The following is a 25,765-nucleotide window of genomic DNA, read 5'->3' as shown; positions in this document are numbered from 1 at the left end:
TTTGCAGAACAATAACATTTCCTAATAGCACTTACGGGATTGTATCTTTGCTGCTAACAAACTGTGCCTATGCTTTAGGAATTAATTCTTCTTTGCAAATGTCCACCTGGGAGAGAGTGGCCTATGCGAGGGAGCAACATTCAAGTAATGTGACCTAAATAGTGGGTATAAAGAGAGTTTGCATTCTAAAATTTTGCTGCAGAAAAATACAAATTAATTCTAGCATAGTCGTTTTAAACAAACTGTTTCTGTATCTATAAAGTTACAGCTAAGGAAAAACTGAATAGTTAATTTTAAAAAATAATTTTCACCTTCAATCCACCAAAGAATCATTATGGATTTGCTTGTTCATTTCAAGGCAAAGGCCTGGAAGAGGTGTATGGTGAAGAAACTCATATCCATGGGTCTTATCACATGGATGCAGCTACAGGAAATCCTTAGGTATGGTCATTGCTGAGTTTTGGAATATCAAACCCAGGGCTGTAGTGACATTTCGTTTTTATTTTAATAAATAAAACCTGCCTGAAGTTCTTCGCCTAGAGTTAGTGAGGCTAACAAAATAACCAAGTAATTGCCCTGACCTTAAAGGACTGAGATGGAGAAGAAGTGAGCAGGATAAATTATGATAAAGGACATAGGAGAAAATTTGAAACATTGCTCTCAGTTGAATAATAAAGGGAAAAATACCTTACGGATGGCTATATTGTTGAGCACAATTTAAACAGTGCTTTAAGCAAAATTTCAATCCCAAAGTAGAGAGCAGAAATGAGATGAAAGCCAAAAAATCTACTAAAAATGTGGTCTTACACTCTAGCCTAGGCTACTTGAAAACACAGGACTTAACACAGGCTGGCCTTGAACTTGCGGCAATCTTTCTGTCTCTGCTTCCCGAGTATTAGGATTATAGATGTGCACCAACACCTAGGCTAGTCTTTGCCAGTTTGCATACCATGTTACAAGATAGAAATATATGCCAAACAAAATAAAGTCATTCCTTCTCATGACTTGATCATATATTGAGAAAGAAACTTGTCGGATCTTTAGGCAAATGTTAATTCACAAGAGACACTAATTTGTTAATTTAAACAATATGGGTGGTTCCTAAGAAAATTGGCAATCTACCTCAAGAACCAATTATACTAGTCTTGGGCACACAATTATAAGACACTACATCCTACCACAAGGAAACTTGCTCAACTATGTTTATAGCAACTTTGTTTGTAATAACCAGAATCTGGAAACAATCTAGACGTCCCTCAACTGAAGAATAGATAAAGAAAATGTAATATATTTACATAATGGTGTATTACTCAGTGCATGCAAATGGATGGATGGGCCTAAAAAATCTCACTCTAAATGTGGTCATCTACAACCTGAAAGGCAAAATTTTTATGTACTCACTTATAAGTGCATATTAACTCTTATGTAAATGATAATCAAGCTACAAACCACAGACCCAGAGAGGATAAGTAACAAGAACTCTAGGGTGGGAGAGATGTGGATCTCCTTGGGAAGGGAAATAGAATAAATTTTGTGGGTAGACTAGGGGCAGGTGGAGATGAGAATATGGTGGGTCAGCTGAAGGGGAAAAATGAAGGGAGAGAGTTTGGGGAGAGAAGACTATAACTTAAGGGCATTTGGTATTAAATGTGGAAACATAGTACAGTGGAATCTCCTTGCAATCTATGAAGAAGGTTCTATTGAAGACTCCTAGTAATGGAAGATTCAGAGTCTGAACCATTCATTTTCTGTAAGCAGTCAAGGCAACCACTGGTGGGACCAGGACACCAACCCAGTTACAAAACCTTTAAGCTATAGTCAATCTGTCCTGCCTTCAAGACAATGATGGTACTGAACTTGGAGGGGTAGTCAACCAACAGATGGTCTAATTTCAGGCCCGTGCCCTGAGAACCCATACATGCCTGACACTCTCTGGATTACCAGTAACTGGAAGCTGGATAGCCCAGAGACCTAGATTCTACCTAGGGTAAAACCAAATACAACTGCCAAAAAAAAAAAAAAAAAAAAAAAGAAAGAAAAAATAAAAGAAAGTCAATGAAGTGACTCTTAATAATGTCTTTTACAATCATAGAGGTGCCTAATCTAGACATATGATGGGAATGGATGCAGAGACCAACAGCCAAACATTAGGCAGAGAGAAAGCTCAGATTGGAGATATTTAACCCGTCTGTTCCCCAGTCGGGGGTGGGGGGACCTGGGGAAGATGGAAAAGAGGGTTTGGGGGAGCTTGAAGGATCAAAGGCACTCTAAGAAAGTCTGGCCCAAGGAATCAAACTGAGCTCATGAGGGCTCATAGAGATTGAAGGGACAATAGTGGAACCTGCATAGGTCTATGCTGAGTTTTCGTCATGAATTTTATGATTGTTGGCTTGGTGTCTTGGGCAGAAGGAGTGGGGGGTGTCTCTGACTCTTTTACCTGATCTAGGGACCTGTTTCCTCCTACTGGGTTGCCTCCTGCAGCTTTGATGCTAGTGTTTGTGCCAAGTGTTAGTGAATCTTAAAGTGCCAAATTCCTTTGATATCCCCCTGGGAGGCCTGCTTTTTGCTGGGGAGTGGGGAAGTCGACCTGGGGAGTAGACTCGGAGGAACTGAAAGAGAGAAAGCTGTGGTTGAGCTGCATTCTGTAAGAGAAGAATAAATAAGAATTAAAAAAAAAAACTCAAGAGGATGGTTAAGTGAAATAAGGTTGGTTTGTTTGTTGAGACTTGTTGGTTTTCATTCTAGGGGTAGCAACTTAATCCCTATCTGTGGAAGAAACTCTGCTTCAAAGTTTTCTGTATAGGTGTTTGCAGTCTCAATGAACCCACTAGGAACAAGCTCTACATTCACCAAATAACCAAGTAATTCCTCAAACAACTTCCTTTCCAAGGCTCTATGCAAATCACACCAGGCAAATTCCTCTTTATGTCTTAAACATGTTGTTAAAGTTGGACTCACACGAATTTAGAGTGTCAGCAGAACTTCTGCCTTGCTGGACTCTGCTCCTTCTGGGTGACCATGCAGCTTTACAATGAAGAGAATCATTTCTAGGAAAAAGAGTAAGTTAAAACATGGCATTACTGTTAATGAAGCTAGAAAACTTGAGCAAAATTACTTCAAATTATAGCCTACCTAATGAAGTAACTTGGAGTGATCAATTTCTCTCTCCCTCTTTCTCTTGTTCTCCTTCTATATAATGTAAGCTATACTTGGGACTGTTTCCAGACATTCATAATACTTGGTTCTGGAAAAAAAATGTCTTTATCAAGTCTTTTTACTGGATTATTGAACAATATTTTCTCATGAAGGAAACAGTATATGCAGTGTTTACTCCTTCCTTCCCTTGACTACTGTGTTTTTGTCAATTGAACCAACTCCTCATTCTTAAACAAGGCTCCGTTGTCACTCATCATGCCACTTGTTCTGTTCTTTGACCTGAAATCCCATTCTTCTTTTCTTCATGTTCCCATTTACTACACATCAAACTTTGTCTCCCTCCCACGATCCCTCCAAACCTCCTTCTCTTCCTGAAGCTACCTATAAAAATTAATATGCAGCTCATCTACATTTCTATAAATGTTTTTCTCATCTAAACATAGAGTGCACAGGAAAAGAGAAGAGTGATGACTGGAAATTAGGTAAATGGTGTTAACATTGTTTGACTTAAGATAAAGTAGGATAGCAATTCTCTTGTTATTTATATTGCAAGCAGTTTTTATGATAATACATCTATTAAAATTGTAACAATAGAGCAAATCAGCCATTTAAATAGTAGTGGTAGATTTTGCATATCATGGATTGGAAAGTCGGTTCCAATTAAAAAGTTTTCACTTGTATATAGAAAACCATCCTCTCCGGTTTTCATGTCCCATCTGGTCGTATTGTCAGTCACCTCTGCCTTTACTTTCTTGTTAGAGTGAACTGCTCAGTGGCTGACATTCTGATGACAGACTGTTTCTTGTTCAACTCATTTCCTTCAGTTTAGACCCACCTGCCTAGGGATTGACTACCCTCAGGGGCTTATCTATCCTACATCAATTAGCATTCAAGAAAATGCCCAAAGACATGCACACAGAAAATTAAATCTATGCAAGTCCTCAACTGAAATTTCTTTTTTTCAGGTGACACATTTTTATCATTTCAATGAAAACTAATCAGTATCCTACAAACCAAGTGTGTTAAACATATACATTTGTCCTATTTTTTAAATGTATCAAAGATACAACTATGATTTTTCCTTTAGTCTTAATAAATAGAGTTTCAAACTACTTTAAGGATTCTCCAGTTTTATTGTGCTGAAGTCTTATTTCTATTTCCTTTCTCCTTTTGTGTAGGAAGCCCTAATAGGATATCAAAACCCTACAGGATCCTGCTCAGGTTACTACACAGACTCTCAACCTTGGCACTCTTCTTACAGAATAAGGTCTCCTAGCAGCTGCTGGAAAATCCTAGGCTTGTGCCTATTTAAGGCCTCTGCTGTTTGTTTTCTCTAACATGTTCTTTCCCTAAGCCAGGAGAACTGTTTCTTTCTATACCTTATTTTCTGTAGTCAACCTTCTTGTTACATTTAGAAACGGAAAGCCCTGAATTTTCTATTCCTATAAACACTACAAGTTTTATTCAAGGCACTCATTACTATTTAAAACACCTTCCCCACCAATAGACTTAGAATTACTCTTTTCTTTCCCTTATGCAAGAAAGTTTCTTAAATATTTGTATTTTTGTGTTTGTTTGTTTGTTGTTTTGTTTTCACTGCTATGCCTCCAGTGACTTAAATTATCTCTCCCATGTGTCTGAGAATTAACTAAATTAAGTTGATGAAAAGAAGTCATTAGACTTCTAAGCAATTGATGGATGATTTTGCATTGAGAATTTAGTACTCTTACATCTTCTTTAATGTCAGATGTATAAAGAGAAAACCTGGTCCTTCCCCTTTATTACCATCTGTTTTTTTGTTGTTGTTGTTGTTTTGTTTTGTTTTTGTTTTTTTTTTTTTGTTACAATATAGTGTCCCCAGCCCTATCTGCCAGAGACAAATAGTATCTTATTGGAAAGGAAAAAAAAAAAAGATACTGGGTGGTTTACATCTTCAAATCACTGAATAAATTACTTATTTTTTTTTCTGGTAAAAACTAGATTCTAGGGCACTGTTATGTCCTATAATGTTTTAGATACACAACATCCTTCAGAGTTATAGATCCTGATCTAGAAAACTATAGTGATAGTAACTGATGTGGGAGGTGACTTATGCTGTGATTGTTTTATTGCCACTGGTTAATAAAATCTTCCTTTTCATTTAGAAAGAAAAAGGGGAAATGGTATGGGAGGTCCTTCTTTATTGACCAATTCCAGTAAAACATATTCACAGCACACAGAGGAGAATCCCACATTAAATTGTCTATTAAAATTAACAAGAATATGTATAGCGATCTGTATAGTTATACCATAGATTGTACTCTAATTTCTGTCCATTTATTAGTACTTAATTCTTTTTTTATTACTTTATTAATACTAGGAGAAGACAAACAAAAAGTTAGAAGAAATTAATAAATCCATCAAAGATACCCAAGAAAATCGAGAAAGAGCAATCAAACATGTAAAGGAAACAGTTCAAGACTCAAAAACCAAAATGGAGGTAATGAAGAAAACACAAACCAAAAGATGGCTGGATATGGAAAATCTGGGTAAATAAACAGGAACTACAGAGACAAGTATAACCAACAGAATACAAGAGATAGAAGAAAGAATCACAGGCGCTGAGGATACAATAGAGGAAATAGACTTATTGATCAAAGAAAACAGTAAATCCAACAAATTCTTAACACAAAACAGCCAGGAAATTTGTAATACCATGAAAATACCAAACCTAAGAATAATAGGGGTAGAATAAGAAGAATTCCAGCTCAAAGACCCAGAAAATATATTCAACAAAATTATAGAAGAAAACTTTCCCAACCTAAAGAACGATACTCCTATGAAGGTACAAGAAGCTTACAGAACACCAAATAGACTGGATCAAAAACAAAACAAAAAACAAAAAACAAAACATCCCCTTGCCATAAAATAATCAAAACATAAAACATACAGAATAAAGAAAGAATTCAGAATAAAGAAAGGAAAAAGGTCAAGTAACATATAAAGGTAAACCTATCAGAATTATACCTGATTTCTCAATGGAAACTATGAAAGCCAGAAGATCTTAGATAGATGAGCTGCAAGTACTTAATTTTTAAACGTTACAGTAGAATTAGGATGTTCATCATCATTTCCATTTAAAAATGTAAAAGTAGGAATTAAGAGAATAGTTTATATGTACATCAGAGGTGAGAGGTATACTAAGCATATGATAAACCAGCCTGCCTCCATCTTAGGCTTCAAAGTCATAGAATAGTTAAAAAAAATTCACTCCTATTTAAAATTAAATGAGTTTCTGAAGGATTTGCTTATGACCCACCTATAAAGCTTAACTACAAATGGTTCTGTATTGCCTATTTCAGGAAACATCATGTCTTTGTTTTAAAAAGTTGTTCTGACCACTTTAAAACTGTGTTTTTTTTTTTTCAGGGGTTTGTTGTAAACAACTTGATATGCTGATGTTCTGCTTCTGTCACCCCAACTGTTTGTCTGCCAAATGTCCCATTTGGAAATACCTTATTCCTGATCTATAAAAACTCTTGTCTTCTTCATGACTTCAGTCAATGGACTTTCTTCAACTATGATTGAAATTTACATGTGCTACCCTAAATGGCCTTGTTATTACAAAAACAAATTTTATTACAACAACATATATATAGTCTTGAATCAACAAGCATTCCAAAAAGCCAAATATGTCAGATCTCATAAAAATTCTCAGGATATTCAGAAGACTAATAGTGACTTCCAAAAAAAGTATCTAAAATTCTGGCAAACCTTTGCAAAGTTAGTTTTTTTACTAAAATTACTGGCTTGAGAACTCTGAGTCTTCCCAGTAACTCATTTTGTCTGTAATCACTTTGGTGAACTGAGACCTTGAAATGTTGCAGAGTGACTGCAGTAATTCACTATAATAAAATACTAATGACAAGGATCAATCTAATCTGAGGACTCTCTGCCTGGCTTCACTTTAAAAGGATCACTTGAGAATGTTCTCTTAGTTGCCATTATACATTGGCAGAAACCGATAAAGAAGGATGAGCAAGGTTGTGTCTTCCTCCAGTTCTGACAGTTTGTTTTCTTCTGATATACAACCATTCTGGCAGAAGGAACACCTAATCTCCCTCTGACCTTTCTCCATTTGGGTGTGAGCCCCACAACAATTCTAAACTGTCACACTGAAGAGGTCTGAAGGAAGAGTGAGAGAATTCTTCAGATATTTAACCCTGCTTCATGGCAAACTCAGGGACAGTTTAGAGCACTGTGGTCTTAGAAATTACTTACAAACCATCAGTCTTCCTCTCATGACCACAGAAGCAGATAGTATGGGCTGGGCACAGGTTATGGCCTGGGTTAATTACTGGGAAGCATTTTGAAAGAATCATCATGTGTCTGTGTGTCTAGATTAGTTGGAAATTTCACTCGTTAGCTTGAGCAATTAAGATATTTTGTTTTTCAGGTAAATCAACACAGAATTACTAAAAATGTAAAGACATATTTGTGCAAACAAAGTCAAAGGGGAGTTGTGTATTTGTTCTTAGACGACAAGATTAAAATCACAACTCTAAAATGCTTACCTGAAATCCACCATTATTCTAACAAAATAGCTCTGATTCTCATGACTGCCCTACTTTCCATGTCTTTGCACTTAAACAGGGGGTAATTATTTAAATGTATGCATTCCAACTTCTCAGATTACTGAATACTCCAGTGTAATGATTCTAACTTGCAAATGCATGCTTTTATTTAACAACCAGGAACTAGCAAAATTATATAACTCTATTGAAATGGAGAGGTTAGGTGGTCATGCAGGACTAGGACAATTCAGCAAATTATTAAGTATGAAAATGGTGTTTGCATACTTGTGTAAAGTTATAGAAAATGAAAAAAAACTAAGTTAAAAAATAGTGTATATATGCTTTGTCTGTTCGTGTATAAGGATTAGGTAAAGGAAAAAGAAAGGAGGTCCATGATATGTAAGATTATGGTATAAAAACTGAATGATAATATAATATGGAAGATTAATGTTCTTTACAAAAAGTGTTTATGATTTGAATCATGAATGAGGTTCAATTTTAAAAATGGCTGCTAAAATGACATTTCTGAAATTCAAAGACATTCTTTAGTATTGGTGCTTAAGTAAAAAAGGACAAAATTATCTTCCCACTATTTATTATAAGTAACTTCCAAAAATCATTTTCAAATCATTACTTCTTTTTCATACAACTAAAATCATGGCACATCTGTCTGTTTGTATTTCATTCTTAAGTACTCAGTTTTTTCTTCAGAAATGAACTTACTGTAATGGATGAATGGCGAAAATGGAATAGATGTTTTTATTTGTTCACTCACCCATACATTTCCACACATTAATGAATCACTGTAATTAGGACTGTAAATTAGTAGCTGTGGGAAATAAGCAACTACAACAACAATAAAATGAAGCAGTATGCACCTAGCTACCCCTGATACTTTGAAGTTTAATAATGCTAACTGCAAGTAAGGAAAAGAGTTCAAATTTTGAAACCAATTTGTTTCCCTCACTGGGCATACAAGGAAACTTGAAAAGAAAAAGGGCTAGGTTGCAGACCCCTGTTCATGTGTGACTGAATTTTCTGAATAAATAATTCCAAAAAAATATTATATCAAATGTAACTTAGAAGTCCCTTTACAATTCACCTCTTTTCCTTCTTGTACCTTGTCAGTGTGCTGCCTGTTTTAGCAGAGGGAAATTATCCAGTAAGTGAAGGCTTGCTCCTTGGATGCCCGTTCCTGTGCCATAAGTGTGCCGTGTCCATGAGAATCCATTTACAGCACCAAAGCCAGAATACCGTGACACAAATATTAGAAATCTGGTACTGTCTCTCAAAAACCTTAGTTTTGGGAGGTTGTTCGTAGTCACTAAGAAAGTCCCTACTTTATGTCAAGGGTACAATTTGTCCTAACCTTTCCATGGTTTTCAGATACTACAGAACCACTGTTTACTGCACCTCGTTCCGTCTCAGTTCTCCCAGCTTTTGTACATAAGTACTGGGGCTTTTGTTGGGTACAAATCTACTGAATCTGAAAAAAAAAATCTATAGAAACACATTGCTAGAATGTGTTAATAAAAACTCCAACACCTTGAGGAGAATTTTCCTTTACTCTACAGAGGAGGAAAAATATATGAGGCTGAGTAACATCATCGAAGGCCCACACATACTGCTGAAGGGTTGGATCTAAAATGCTAGTTAGCCATTCTTTTCCTGCTCCTGTCCTAGGCCGTCAGGCTCCAGTCACATCCTACAAATCCTTCAGCAAATGTCTTCTAATGCTTCCTTTTGTAGTTCCACCTACCATTCTGTACACTTTTCAATAGCCTACTTCCGACATGATTTTCCAAAATAAGTCACAGCACCTCCTTCTGCTGCCTGAACATTTGAGTGACTCTCACTTGCATCCACAATGAAATGCAAGAACGCTTAAAAGACTGTCTTCAGTTATTCTCAGAAAACAGACATTTTTTGCATCGCCAGAAAGTTCCAAACTTTAGGGAACTGAATTCAGAGGAGTGACCTTAGAAGTTAAGGTGCATCCGAGTTTCAATTTTCAGTGACCCAGTTGTCAGTTGTACACACACGTTCAGCGTATTCATTTTCTCTGACTCTTACAGATTATAGCATGTTAAATAATATTAAATTATTATTATTAATATTAAAAATAATAATTTGTGGCATCTAATGGACACTGAGTATATTATTGATTTTATTGACATTATTCATATTATTAGAAAGAAAATATTGACCTTTATAATTCAATAACTTGGTTGATCTAACAAAATAAATGTAGAGAGGTGAATTAAGAATTTTCTCTTAAAAATATCCTTTTGTAGTATACTAGTTTTAGTGGTACAAAAAGAAAATATTTTTAGACTTATTTTTTCATTACTATATAATATCAGAATTGATCAAGACAATATAGCAAAATAGCAAAATAATTTATCTCATTATCTTTTCTATCTATCTATCTATCTATCTATCTATCATCTATCTATCTATCTATCTATCTATCTATCTATCTATCTATCTATCTATCTATCATCTATCATCTATCTATCTATCTATCTACCTCAGACCGAGTTTATTATTTCCTAGTAATAAATAGGAACATTCTAAGCCTTACTCCTTATTTGAAGGATCAAGAATTGCAACTTGATTTTATAGCTCTCCAAGAATATACTTTCCTACCAATGAATGGTCTTATATAAATTTTACACATGCTTATGTTAAATATAGGTAAAATGGCAGATTATTTTGAAATACTCAAAGTGATTAATCAAGGCTGTTTCTTTTAGTGATGAGAGAGATTCAGTGATATTTCAGGACTTTAGAGTTTGGATAAATTAAGACCATGAGCGTGAAAACTCACTTGAACTCAGGAAAATATTTTGGGCCTAGGGGAGCTCAACAGCAGTTTCTGGAAACTTGGGCCTGGAGCTGGTGTCACTAAGCAGATGTGAAGCTGTCTTCAAAGCAGCTGGCAGCATTACCTGAAAAGTGAGCAGTTTGGCTTGTTTGTAACCTGAATATATTCACACTAGATAAAATCATATTTTCACTCTGCATGTATTCAAGTATTCATTGCAAAATTCACTAAGTACCAAACAGTGTGTCAAATGCTAAAAACAAAAGAATTATCATAGTACTTTTTCTAAGTCTATGGTTTTTATCTAGAATATGGAGAAAAGAGAAATAATATGATACCTTTTCTGGGACAAAAGTATATCTCAGACATATATATCTCTATGACTGAGTGAGTTAGGAAACAAAGAACAATTTCAAAACGGTATTAGATACACAAGAAATTCACTGGGAAAATTATGGGGGGGGGGGCAAAGTGCTAGTGACTAGGAGGAGGAAAGAAGAGGTTTCAGAAGATGATGAAAGGCTGAGCTATTTGAGGAACTTAAAGGTCAAGGCTGGGATGAAAGTGTGGGTCTATCTGAAGTTCCAAGAAAGATCAGGAAGCTAGTGGGGAGTCCTTGGGTAAGGTTCCACATTAGAGTAGATCAGAGTTATAGGAATGGACTTGAGGTATTAGAAGTCACTGTCTGAAAACAGCCTCTGGGAAACATATTCCAGCAGCAAACACCTTAATAGTGGGTCAACCTGTGCACTGTATGTTCAATAGGCCAGATTGCTCACTTTCTTGACTACTGCTACAGGACTCTTAAGTTTTAATGGTTGACCTCAGGATTTCAGAAAATCTGCAGTTTTGACAGAACTGAGAGAGTTAGGTAAGCACATGGTAGTCCTAAGAGCTAATACTGTGACATCTCACAGAGCAGTCTGAGCCCAAGAATTAAGAGTGATGCACTGGGCTACAGTATGTATCCAAAGGTGACCATTTCAGATAGAATAAACTGAATTCACACAGGGAAGAGTAAGAGGACCTCTATGCACCTACATCTTTTATAGAAAGAGGGATGCTTTACAGTGCCTATTTATAATTACTGCTGATATAATAATAGGGAAAACTAAACAACAAAAAATTCACATAAACAACATATCTGTTCACATTGTCCTCTCTGCTCATATATCCATGTAATTTTTCTTCCATGGGTAGCCAATGCCTTCTAATTTATCTGCACATACTCATACATAAGTAGAATTGTTCTATTTTATGCTTTGTGAAAGAAAAACACCCGTAATTTTATTTTCCAACTTAATATGAATCTTGAGCATTCCTTCATGTCAGTACATATATATGTGCCCCATTCTTCTAGAAGACTATAAAATTTTAGATGAATACATGCATGAATCAGTAAAGGATGAGACCATGTAAACTAGTATCCAATATCCTTTCTGCAACTTGAAATATTAGCTGCAAGACAGAGAAAGTAATGGAAATAATGCAGCCCCATTTTTCATAGAAATAAGGCCATTTTGATATATAATAAAATTTGGAAAGCAAAGACAGGAAGGTAAACTTTTCATTGATTTTTTTTTTCAGAGAATTTGATGGTGGATTGTTTTGTTTTGTTTTGTTTTCTGCAAAGCACACAAATAAAAAGCTACAAACAACAAAAAGGAAAACTGGTTTTCCAAAAGGCTTCCCAGATGAAGCAATGGATAGTACATGACCATTTTGTCTGGAATAAGCCAAACAGATCAATAATAAAATAGTGTGTATTGTGAACTGCATGGTGTTATGCTTATTAACGCAGTCTGACAAGAAGAGGCAGTACAGAGAAAAGCAAAACTAATGACTTACTTTTCTGATGGAAAAACATGATGCATACTTTACAAGTAAGTCAGGTTTTGTGGGATATTTATACACTATGTAAAGATGTGTTCCGATGATTGGTTTAATGAAAAGCTGAATGTCCAATAGCTAGTCAGGAGAGATTAGGCAGAACTTATAGTAAGAGATAGAAACTCTGGGTTAGAATCTGGCACAGAATAGAGGAGAGGTAAAGAGCCATGTGGAAGAATGTATATTAATAAAAACAGGCCAATTTAAGTTATGAGAGTTTAAAGGCCAAGCTTTTGTCATTAATAAAAGTCACCTTGTCAATACTTAGGAGTTGACAGTTCCAAAAAGAACGTCCTACTATATAATGAGGCTTGAGAAAAAGTAGAAAACCAATGTGTCTATACAGATTGCTTTAACTACATAAATTGTGCAAATATCCTTGCCTACAGTTACAGGAAATGCTCTTTGTTGGAATTTAAATATTTTGAGTTAAATATTAAATCTCCAGAGTGATCCTCCTATGATTGCAACAAGTCCTGTTACAGACAGATTCAGAGAAACACAGAATACTGTAAGGTATTGAATCTGAGAAAAAAAGGAGATAATTTCTTTTAAATATGATTACATTTAATTTTCTTATGTTGTGAGGGACATGTGATAATGGGTAGCGATCAAATGATAACTTGTAATAAATGGGTTCTCTTCTACCTAGTGTTCCCTGGGGATGAACTCCATTTCTCAAATGTGGAACTTCAGGTTTTTACTCACTGAGCCATCTCATTGTTCCCTGACTTAATATTTTTTAAAAGGTTTAGATAGTTAGTATTCTACAATAATGGCACACTAGTAATGTATTTAGCAATTGTTAGAGCAAGGTATTTGGGCTTTTCATTTTTGTGGAACAATTTATGTACACTATAAATATGCATTACTCACATTGGTTAATAAATAGCTCGGCAGCAAGAGATTTGGCAGAAGAGCCAGAGTAGGCACTGGGAAGAAGGGTGGAGTCTGAGGGGTTGGTACGAGACATCGTTAGACACAGAGAGAGCAGGATGTACATGAGGTAAATGAGCCTCAGGGCAGCATACAGATTAACAGGAATGGGTTAAGTTAAGTCATAAGTGCTAGATTAAAATGAGGCTAAACTATCAGCCAAGCATTTAAAATTAATGTTAAGTCTCTGTATGGTTATTTGGGAGCAATTGGCAGGACAGAGAAAATTTGCCTATGGTTCATCTCTGTAAGAAGAACACCTGAGAATGAATTTTGACTTTATTTCTCAATTACAGAATTTTATGATCTATAAAAAGGATAATAACAATTTAGTTCAAGATTTTTATATTAGGGTAAAATTGTTTTACATATGTAAAATATTAACTTTATTGCAATATTTTCTTTGATATTATTTACTGTTAGTTTAATTTCTATGAAAGACATACATACTATGAAAGATATCTTATATGATCAATTCTGACATTTGGTTTTGAAATCATGGTTGGAGATATGATTAGTGGTTATGAGTATTTACTCTTCTCTCAGAAATTTTGGTTTGATTTCCAGCATTGACATTGTTGCTGTAATCATATCTAACTACAGTTCTAGTGGATTTTCACCCTTCTTCTGCTCTCTGTGGACACCAGGCACACATGTGTTACACAGGCATACATGCAGGAAGAACACTAGTACACATTCAATAAAATAAATAAATCTTTTTTTTTTCTTTTTGAGACAGGGTTTCTCTGTAGCTGTAGCTTTAAAGCCTGTCCTGGAACCAGGTCTTGTATACCAGGCTGGCCTGCAATTCACAAAGATCCGCCTGTCTGTACTTCTCGAGTGCTGGGATTAAAGGCATATGCCACCGCACTGCAAATAAATAAATCTTTAATAAAAAATGAATAGTTAAAACTATCTGAGATGCTCAGTAATCTACACAGATAGCTATAACATCACAGAAGTGTAGCTGCTGAATCTATCCTTTATGCCACCAAAGTCCAACATCCAAAGACCATGTGACTCTCTTCAGAGAATATTTTCAGTGCTTAAGGGAGCTAGGAAGGACATGGAGTGAAGGTCAGTTTAGAAATATTTCTAGCTTGCCATACTTTTATTCTGTGTGTAATATTTAATGTGGACCAACAGTCACTGATTCAGAGTTTCCCTTCTTGTGGTCAAGTGCATCTTCCCCCTGAACTTTGTGGTATGCTTGTCTTCTCTATGTATAAAATTCAGATGCTACTGTATTTTAAAGATTTATTTTTAACATTTACTCATCTTTATTTTATATAAACAGCTGTTTTGCCTGCATATATGTATGTATACCATAGACACATATGGTGCCTGTGGAAGCTAGAAAAGGGTGATAATCCCCAGAATTAGAGCTACATGTAGTTGTGGGAAGTCTTTTGAGACTGGGAAACAGAGCCCTGGTCCCCAAGAAAAACCACCAGTGCTCTGTTAAGCCATACCCACAGCTCTAATATTTACTCATATTTCTATTTATATGTGTATATGCTTGTATGTCTTTCCATGTATATATGTCAATGCTTAGGGTATTTGAAGAGGCTCCAAAATGGCATCAATGTGATTAAGAAACTGGCTTATTTAAGGCATAATCTCTTCATCCTTATATGCTTCTGTGACTCTCTAACTTCAAATCATATGTTCACACTGTAACACACACAACGTACAAATACATACAAATACATAATCACAGAACACACACATATATGTACACACACAAATGTAGAAATATTTTGTTTATGTTTTACCAAATAAAGCACACCTGAATATCAGAGTGCAGAGCAAATCCTCTAAAGGCCTGGAGTAGTGGCTGATATCTTTAATCCGAGGACTTGGGAGGTAGAGGCAGAGGGGTCTCTGCAAGTTCAAGGCCACTCAGGGCTACAAGAGATTGAATCTGTCTAAAAGAAACCGAGCTCACACAAATGTGATCCTAGCACTTGGGTTTACACACCTTTAATCCCAGCACTAGGGAGGTGGAGACAGGGTGATACGGTTGGATGTAGAGAGTAATATAAAACAGAAGGATACAGGAGCTCAGGGCAGTCTGAGGTTTGGGGAAGAACAGATGGAGTCTGGAGATATAGTTTAAGGACAGGATTGTCCATTTGGTCTAAGCATTGGTAGAGGTAAAAGAACTCTCTAGTGGTTGACCTCTCTGCTTTTCTGATCTTCAGTATGGACCCTTATATCTGACTCTGGGTTTTTTTTAAACCTACTAGAATCCATATTATACACACATAACACAGTCACACACACACAAAAAGAGAGATATACAAAGACGTACAGACAGACAGACAGATAGACAGAATGAGACTCACCCTGTGTAGGTTTTGTTCATTAAACCATCCTACCATCTGAGCTACTGAAAATCAGCTCCTTAAATGAAACATAAAAATATCTCTGCACATAATATTATTAAGGTATTCACAAACATAATAATAAAAGTTTCTTGTGCAATAAAATTTCTTTGAGATGTTTCTTTAAAAATTAATGATTTTTCTTTTAGATTAAGATTTGAGACAGTATACTTTCATGACACAGTTTATTTAAAAAGCTTGCCTGAGAGGAATTTTGTCAAACTTTAAACTTTTGTGTAACTGAAGTGAGGAGGCAGGGGCTAGAAAAACAAATTGTTTGGTCTACATATCCTAGAGGCCAGTAAGTTGTAGTGCTGCTATAATTTGTCATCCAAGTTTTGCCTTGTCAGACTTTTAGAAAATAGATGGACAGTAACAATTCCAGGTCCTGCTCAGCCTCTGGTTGAAATGAGAACCCATCTTATGAACGCAGGATACCATGAATTTCTAATTGGACTGCAATTCTTGCTTCCTCTGAACTCTAGAATGTACCCAGTCTGATATATTTTCTCACCTAATCAGACTGCAAATTTTCATGTGATTTGGTAGGTCTTTTCCCTCATTGTATTGTCTACTGAATACTCCATCTATCTCCAGGTTTGTTACACTCACACCTGCTACTGAATGCTGTGCATATTTATCTGCTGTCCATTAGACAGGAATGAAGCATCCAGTAAGCCAGAAGTACTTTATCTCCCTATTAGTTCTGGAAATGTCATAACAAGAAATAAGGGAGGGAAACAAGAAAATTTCCCAGAGATGAAGACTGAGAAAGCATGCTCTAAGCATTCTTCTCCCTTAAACACCATCCATTCCTATTCTAAAAGGTGCAGTCAAAGCTAACCCTACAATAGTAATTTGAATAACTTAAATACACTTTTTGTTTTCTGTCTTATTTCCTTGTTACAGGGGAAAACTCTGTGCTATTTTCTTCAGTGTATGCATGTCTCCTAAAAGTTCATGGGTTGGAAATATATACCCCTATGTAGTAGAAGGCTGCTTGCTTGTTCCCGACTTCCCAGACCAAAAATAACCACACAGAAACTGTATAATTAAATCACTGCTAGGCCTTTTAGCTCTAGCTTCTTACTGACTATCTCCAACATCTTAATTTAACCCATTTCTATTAATCTGTGTATGCCACATGGCTGTAGCTTACCAGCAAGGTTACAGCTAATCTGTTCATGGTAGTGGCTACACAGTGTTTCACTGACTCCACCTACTATCTTCCAGCATTCAGTTTAGTTTTTCCTGCCTAGCTAAATTCTGCATTGCTAAAGGCCAAAGCAGTTTCTTCATTCAATAAAAGCAACACATAGAAAAAAGAATTGCCTACATTATTTTCCCTTTTCTGTTTAAATAAAATAGGAAGGTTTAAACTTTAACATAGTAAAATTACATATAACAAAACAGGTATCGAGCAAGAATTACAGTTACAATATTTATATCTACTTTATCTTTTGTCATAACTAAGGAAAACTATAATTATGACTATCTTTTCTTCAACTCCATCAAATACTCAAGAAGAATATAATATTACCTAAGTTAACAGGAAGTGCATTGTAAGCAACTTCCAAACCTCTAGAACTGACAGAGACATCTCACTGCCTGGACAGTCACCCAAAGTTCTTCTATACCATTGAAGCGTCCTTCTTCAGCCTACACACCCATAGTATCCAGCAGACTTTTCCACAATGTAGGAAATTTGGAGATCTATGCGCCTTGTAATAGCAAAGTCCATCAGTTGTTTTCTTCTGTGAGTGTTTTGCAGACTCCTTCATATAGCAGAAATCCCAAAGGACCATCTTATCTTTAGGCAAGTTCAGCAGTCATTTTTCTGTGGGTTCTGCTTTTCCAGTTTCTATATCATAGCATCAAGCAGTCCAGGCAAAAGCAGTTTCTTATCCAAATGGCTAACCAGCACCATAAGGAGCTACTTTAGTGCCCATCATCCTATTCAAGTACTGCCAGGAGCAGATGTGTCTCATTGTCATGAAAAGTCCTAAGTTCTTAAAACATGTAAAATGCCATATTCTGTTAGTCTTTGAAAGATTTGAAAAATACCTATTCTTCTGAAATACATCTCTGTACATCTAGAAAATCTAACTAACATGACTACAAGCTTGACTATTATAGATGACTATCTATTAACCTGTATCTCTAATTATACACTACATTTTTAAATGTGCTTCACAAGCACAATACCTTAATCAAGAGCAGAAATATACAAATAACAATATTGACATTATTTCTATTCTTCATAGAATGTATAAGTACAACCACTCCAATATGCAAATGGATATAAAGGTTTTTATCTTGAGAATTCAGGAAATAGCTTTAAAAATGCTTTGTACATCTTTAAATAAAAGAAATTAATCACACAATATATGCCCCAGATAGTATTCACTACAATTAGTGTTGTTCCATAGTTTCAGAAAGTGAATATGGATAAAGGACTTAGAAATTTAGAATGTATTCTGTTACCGTTATATTTTAGAATGCCCTGTTGTCCTGGTTTGAGAATAAAATGTGAGTCCGGTCACAGAGGTCAACATGTGCTGCCTTTAACCCCATAAGTAGAGGTGGGGTATCTTATTTCAGCAGCTCTGGGACTTAGATTGTTGTATTACAATGATGTAAATGCTATGGCATTAGTTTTAAAGTTTCATTTTAGATTAAATTAAGAACACATACAGCATGAGACACTTTCCCTTATCCTACTAAAATACCTCAGAGTATTCAACATGTTAAATGAAAACCTTGTTTCTCAGTAGTCAAAAGAATAAACGTGGTCCTAACACACAGCCAGAAGAAGTCTCACATTCCCCTGCTGGTTTCCATTTGGGTTGCATAACCTCCACCACTGCCATCTCTGCTTTAAATAGCATCAGGTCCTCATTGGCTGGGGATTCTTTTGGACAACAAAAAATATAGCTTGATCCTGGAGATTGGACTTAGAGGAACTTGGGACTAAAGGACTAATTTATGCCTTTTAATTGCCCCATTTTCAAACATGTTCCCGTTTGAGTTTAATGGCTGCTCTCGAACCTAAAATCTGAAAATTTTAGCTGATTCCTTTATCCACAGAAAGGGCCACAGAGAATGTTGATCCAACTGCTAGTAAAGTCTTCTCAAAGGGTCTGTTACCATGAGGTATTAGTTTATGACATTACATCATTACTGTGTTACCATAAGGTGCTAATTTATGTTACATCATTACTAAATACTAATTTGAATTTTTGAATTTAAAAATTATTCAGGAGACAAGAAATAAACCAATAGATTGACTTATGAAAGGAGAGAAACTCACACAGAGTATTGTGTATTATGAATATATGTGAAGAGCTAGAATGAGAAATTGAGCAAAATACTTAAAATTTAATGCTTTTGATGTGGTGACTTCAGTTGATAGAAGACTTCATAAGCAAAAAAATCCTTAATTTGATCCCTAGTAATACATAAACTGAGTGTGGGAGAATATCCTTCTAAAATTAGCATTTAAATTTTAGATATAAACTGGCCATATAATCCCTGCTCTTTATTTTGATTTCTTCTATTATAATAAAAAACCTTAATCAACAAAAAAGATCCAGCTTTCAGAAATGACAAAGCTATCCCCAATCACGGATATGTAGAGTCTTATCAAAAAAAAAAAAAAAAAAGGAAACAGCTCAGCAGCTCAGTCAGTACAGTGCTTGCCTCTTTTGTTAGCTTTGGAGCCTGTCCTGGAACTAGTTCTTGTACACCAGGCTGGCCTCAAACTCACAGAGATATGCCTCTGCCTCTTGAGTGCTAGGATTAAAGGTGTATGCCACCACTGCCTAGCACAGCACTTGCCTTTTAAACATAAGGACCTGAGTTCAATACCAAGAACCCATGTGTAAAAATCCAAGCATGATGGTTCACACTGGAGATGGAAACAGATAAAATCTAGGCATGGTGGTTCACACGGGAGATGTAAACAGCTTCTAGATCTTGCTTGTCAGCCAAGTTAAGCATACTTTTTGAGTTCAAATGAAAGACCTTCTTTAAAAAAACATACTAAGAAACAACAGTAGAGGTTTCCTTTATTCTCTCTGTGTACATACCACATGAATGTCTATATGCATCTGAACATTTATAAAAAATCATCCATGTACCAGCAAATATGTTTATACACAAACACAAACTATGACATGGTGTGGGACAATTGTCTATATTCTGTCAATTATGTTTTAAATAAATGCTGATTGGTCAGTAGCCAGACAGGAAGTATAGGTGGGACAACCAGACAGGAAGTTATGTGGGTCAATGAGAACAGGAGAATTCTTGGAAGAGGGAAGCTCCCTCCGCATTCCTGTCCAGACACAGAAGAAGCAAGATGGGAGTATGTTGCTGAAAAATGTACTGGGCCATGTGGCTAGCACAGATAAGAATAATGGGCTAACATATGTTATTAGAGTTAAGAAGAAGCCTGAGATAATGGGCCAATCAGTTTATAGTTAATGTAGACCTCTGTTTGATTTCTTTGGGACTAAATGAGTATGGGAATTGGGCAGGACAAAAAACTCAGAAAACAATGACATGCTCTCTCATTCCAAAAAGTTACCTAAAGCAGTTTGGCAAGCATGCTTCATAAAGTGGTTTAACAGATCAAAATAATACCATTGCAATTCAACAAAGATTTTTCTTTGTGTTCTATATTTCACATATTCATTTATAGCTACAGGGACAGGCTCAGAATCTTGGGACAGAATCTCCAGACACTAGCTTATTGTGACTCTGCTTATGATATGTTGATTAACACTTCTGCCATACTATTGACAAACCCACATTTTCTATACACAGAAGACAAAGTGCTTGGTTCCATAAATCAGTGTTCATAAGAGGACTGTACAGAGCTCATACTTGAAGAATACAGCCTTCTCCAAACTTGCTTGAAGTTATATTGACCCAGTGCTGATGAAGACAACTGGCTTTTTTGATTTCTATTATATTTCCCTACACTTCACTTATGAGAGGCCAGCTTTCAGATGAGAAAGTCAGGTCTCTCTCTCAGCCTCTTAAACAGAAAATTGGGGATTGTGAGCGGTGTGAGGGTAGCAGATTAATGTGGATGCCAAGAGCAAATGACTGTGCATTGATACAAAGTAAAAATTCAGCAAGCTCAATGGTCCTCTAAATTTTGCATTTCATTTCTGGAGACCAAAATAGGTTCCTGTACTCATTTACTAACTAACATTTGTTCAGAGTTTTTTAAAAAAGAATTATAAATTATCAGCCAATATTCTGCCTGGGTGTCTCTGTATTAAAGACTGAGCATTGCAATTTACTAGTGGATACTTGCTGCATTAGAAAATATTAACTTGTAGAAGTCGCTTGTAGTATTAAAAATTCTGTACATTGTTTAACACAAAATTGGCAAAGTATTACCAGAGAACCTTAGACGAGATAATCTGCAAATAAATACAAATTACTCATGTGCATAACAAGATAATATTGCTATTCTGAGCCCATCTCATTGAATTTTATTGAGAAAAAACAAGGAAATTGGAATAACTTGAAAAGAGAAAAAATATATTATTATGTTACAGATACTTCTGTAGAAATCCATTTGTATTTACATTAAAATCAGTAAAGTTTCTAAATTATATCTTCCTAGGTTACAACTTCCATTCTCTTACCATAAGCCTTTGAGGCCATACTTTATTTCTTCCAGCAGTATAAGCTTTCTTCACTCCACCACCCTTTCTACCTTTATCTCAAGGCTATACTTTAGAAACAATCCCTTCATATTTAGAGTAAATTGTGTTCTGTTTACCTGGGAGTGAGGAGAGGGAGATGGGGGAGAAGAGTGGGTGGGGTAAGGGTCAACAAAATATAAATATGCAGGTAAATTCCCTTATGAAGCCTTCCACCTTGTAAGCTAATTAAAAATAAAAAGTAAACATCTTGTTCTGTGACTGAGATAGGAAAAGAAGAGTCATTGGGAAAAATGGTATGTCTATTTGCCAAACAACATGGTGTTATGTGAGATTATATTTTATTTTTCATTCCTGAACTAGAAAGGAAGCAATTCTGAACAAAGAAATAAAAATTTTGGGCACACACAAAATTGACTCCATTCCAAGAGGAAACATATCCTAGCTGCCGGAAGAACCTACACAATTTCCTTTGCTATTCAGACACTGGACATTCTTGACAAATCTTAAACCATACATTACCATATTCATTAGCTATTTTTGTGTTATTAAGGCAATTTGTGGAGGTAAAATTATTTTCTGTGTGCAGAAAGAAAAAATTGTAAAACAGAGGGTTCTATTTGCATGGCAACTGAAGGAAGAAGCAGGGTGTGTTCAAAAGTGAAATGATCCTGTTGGTCTGCTCTATGTCTATGGACATCTGTAGTAGCATCCAACCTCATCCAAATTTATCTAATTAGGGGACCTCATGCCACTTCTGTTATAGTTGTAGCTCTGTATCTCTCTCCTTTGCCTACTCTTATTTCTTTAATTCTATACTTGTATACTTTACAATGGTTATCTGTGTTCTCTGATTAGTTTTCAATACACTTAAGACCCTGTCTGCCTATCTGGAAAATTATGAATTAGGGTGGTATCATATATAAGAGACCTTCCTATAAGAGCTAGCTAGAAATACACTTAAGCTATTGGTGAAAGAGTATTGCAAATAATATAGTTTCTGTGTGATTATTTTGGTTCTGGGCAGCCAGGAATGAACAAGCAGCCTTACCCCCAACAAACTGTCACCAACATGGTCAACTAAATCCACTTAAAAGTCAGAGAGAGCTTGGAAAGAAAATCTAGATACACACACACACACACACACACACACACACACACACACAACGAAGTTTAGCTGTATTTTTTTTTTCTTCTCTTGGGCTGTGTTTGCTATCAGGGTCCTTTAAGGGAGTTTTTCTTGATACCATGGTAGCAAAATAAAAACAGACAGTTTCCTAGTCTGTGGGCCCAGCACAAACTCTGGCTCTTTCAAAAAAACAAGCACCTGAATGGAGCTTGTGGACAGTGTGCTTCAAGTTACTTGGTATTATCATGAACCAAATTGTTACCATAGTTGAGGTGGTGAGTGTGGCTCCCATGTAGCAGTCTCAGAGGCAGTGAAGAGACCTCTGCCATATTGGACTGGGCAGACTCAAAGGGCAGTTTGGAGAGAATGATACCCAAGTTCCCAAATATTGTTTGTAAATTTTTCTTTACATTTAAAGGGGAATATAGTATAGAGATTAATACTTTGCTTTGGTATGGATCTTGGTTTATTGATACAGTCTTAAGGTCAATATTGTTATATGTATATTTCTGCTCTTGATTAAGGTATTGTGTTTGTGCAACTCATTTAAAATGTAATGTATAATTAAGAAATGCAGGTTAATAGATAGTCATCTATAATAGTCAAGTTTGTAGTCATATTAATTAGGTTTATTAAATATATAAAGATATAGTTCAGTTAGATAGATTATCTTCAACACTTTCAAAAACCTACAGAATTGAAAATGTTTTAAGAACTTAGGACTTTTTACAACTTTGAGACACATTTGCTTCTGGCAGCACCAATCTACTTCAATAGGATGATGGGCCTCAAAACAGCTCCTCATGGGGTTTGTTAGCAACTTGGGGAAAAAAACTACTTTTTCCTGAACCGTTTGACTGGATTTGTAGGACCCAGAGAAAAATGAGTGTTGTAGCTGCCTAAAAAAAAGTAAGACAGTCCTTTAGGGTGTCAGCTTCATAAAGGAGTATGCAAAACATTCTGCAGGACACAGAAGAAAGTAACTGACAAGCTGCCAATATAAGTGGAACTCTCTTTGAACTTTCCTACTTCATGGAAATGTCTGCTGGATAATATGGATTTTTAGGCTGAAGATGGGTGCCCGCAATGTTACAGAAGAACGTTGGGTGACTGTCCAGAGTGAGATGTCTCTCTTAATTCTATAGTTTGGTAAGTTGCTTGCAGTGCACTTCCTGTTAACTTAGATAATATATCCTTCTGGAGTCTTTGATGGAGTTGAAGAATAGATAGTTAGAGTTGTGGTTTTCCTTAGTTATGATAAAAGATAAAGTAGATATAAATATTATAACTATAATTCTTGCTTGATACCTGTTTTGGTATATGTAATCTTGCTATGTTAATCTTAAAACATTCCTTTTTATAGAGAGAGAAAGGGGGAGGTGGTGTGGGATTCCTCTCTGCTGCTGTGAATATGCTTTACTACCATTGATTAATAAAGAAGCTGTTTTGGCCAGTGGATTAGCAGAATAGAGCTAAACTGAATGCTGGAAGAAAGAATGTTGAGTCAATTAGAATCCATGTAGCTGCCCACAGGAGACAGACACCTCTGCCAGAGCCTGTTGAAACTTTGCCAGTAGGCCACAACCTCATGGTGATGCATAGATTAATGGAGTGCTCAAAATATGCTTAAGGTATTAGCCAAACAGTAATGCAATAATATGGTTTCTGTGTGATTACTTTAGTTCTGGGCAACCGAGAATGAACAAGTAGCCTTACTCCAACACCTTCCACATTTGCTAAATTAATTTTTGAATATATTGAAAGAGATGTTGAACAATTTCACAATGCCACTGTAAGTTACTAAGTCTGATTTTATATGCATTGATTCTCTTTTCAGGGGTTTGGGGTTTCTTTGCTGTCTCTTTTGTTCATTCATTCATTTGAAACACAGTCTAATATAATCTAGGCTGACCTTGAATAGGGAAAGCAGCTCAGAATGATGAGAAACTGCTGAACCTCCTCCTTCTACTTCATAAATATTGGAATTACAGGAGTGGTTATGAAACCTGACCATTTTAACCATTAAGCAGTGTCTTTGAACTTACAGGGTATGTGTTCCAAGAGTTTAAACGTAGGTATAGATTCCATCTTTTCCTTTTGGAAAGCCATCAGGCATGTCTCAGTGTAGATTTCTGTCAGTTTCTACTCTGATACTTGGTAGTATGAAGTTTTACGTTTTAAGAATATGGACCACAGAGCAAGGCTGCCTCTGAGACACATCTTTCTCTATTACTATATTTGTGTCTTTTGTGTTCTGAAGCACATCTCTCATTCTTCTGTTGAAATTCTCACTACAGTATAAGACATGGAGAATTTGGGATTGATTAAGTCCAGAGGATGAAGCCATCAGAGCTGGGGTTTGTGCTGATATAAAGCACATCTCAGAGCAACATGTAGCAGGGGAAAATACATGGAGAATATAAGGAATAGCATCTGGTAAGAATAAGGACAAGATATTTCTCCAGATGCACTTGTTGACAAGCATCATGACCTTGGCACCTCATTCTCCTGAACTGTGTGAAATTAATTTGTATATTACTTCTACAAAGTTCAATTTGTTACAGTTTTATTAGAGCTGACTTAGTAAACGAAGAAAGCAGCCTCAATTTAACCAACTTATTTTTTTCTCCAATTTCCACAATGGGGAAATGGTATAAAAAAAAAAATCTTACCAGAGGTGGTAACAGGAAGCTCATGAATTTGTGTAAATGTCCAGAAGAGTGTTCTTTAAATCATTTGCTCTACATGAAAGTTAGTAATATTGTAAAAGAGGCCCACTGACTTTTTAGCAAAACTATTACTTTAAAATTATATTCTTATATTTTTAATATTACCCTATAAATCTGTGAATCAATTGAGAGTAAGACCAAATAACAGATGACAATTAATATTTACCTAATAATGATTGAATCAGTAAGCTATTTACCTGAGGATCTTTATTGTTTTGGTTAAAGGAAAGAGTTAAATGACCATATTCTATAACTTGACAAATAGTTCTAATAGGTGCATGGTAACAGTAACTGCAGAATTAAATATATATAGCTTCTCTAGGATCACTAATTATAGGCTCAATGTCTTTTTTTTATGGCTAGAAGCCAAATATAAGTGAGTACATCCCATGTTCCTCTTTTTGGGTCTGGCTTACCTCACTTAGGATAGTGTTTTCTATTCCCATCCATTTGCATGCAAAATTCAAGAAGTCCTTG

At 35.7% G+C, this 25,765-nt stretch overlaps 1 protein-coding gene across 4 annotated transcripts in view; it reads right to left on the bottom strand.

Moving 5' to 3' along the window:
- Lrrc4c (leucine rich repeat containing 4C) overlaps positions 1–25,765 on the bottom strand; it is a 1,351,357-nt gene that overhangs the window by 793,052 nt on the left and 532,540 nt on the right. For all 4 annotated transcript variants that reach the window (XM_075961517.1, XM_075961518.1, XM_075961519.1 and 1 more), the window contains one exon: positions 2,959–3,047. The gene's annotated coding sequence lies outside the window, so the exon portion shown is untranslated. The remainder of the gene's footprint in view (positions 1–2,958; positions 3,048–25,765) is intronic.

The sequence above is a fragment of the Microtus pennsylvanicus genome, chromosome 2 (assembly GCF_037038515.1).
Source record: "Microtus pennsylvanicus isolate mMicPen1 chromosome 2, mMicPen1.hap1, whole genome shotgun sequence".
NCBI lineage: Eukaryota > Metazoa > Chordata > Mammalia > Rodentia > Cricetidae > Microtus > Microtus pennsylvanicus.
Note: the sequence above shows the minus strand (reverse complement) of the source record. Positions and strands in the feature narration are given on the sequence as shown.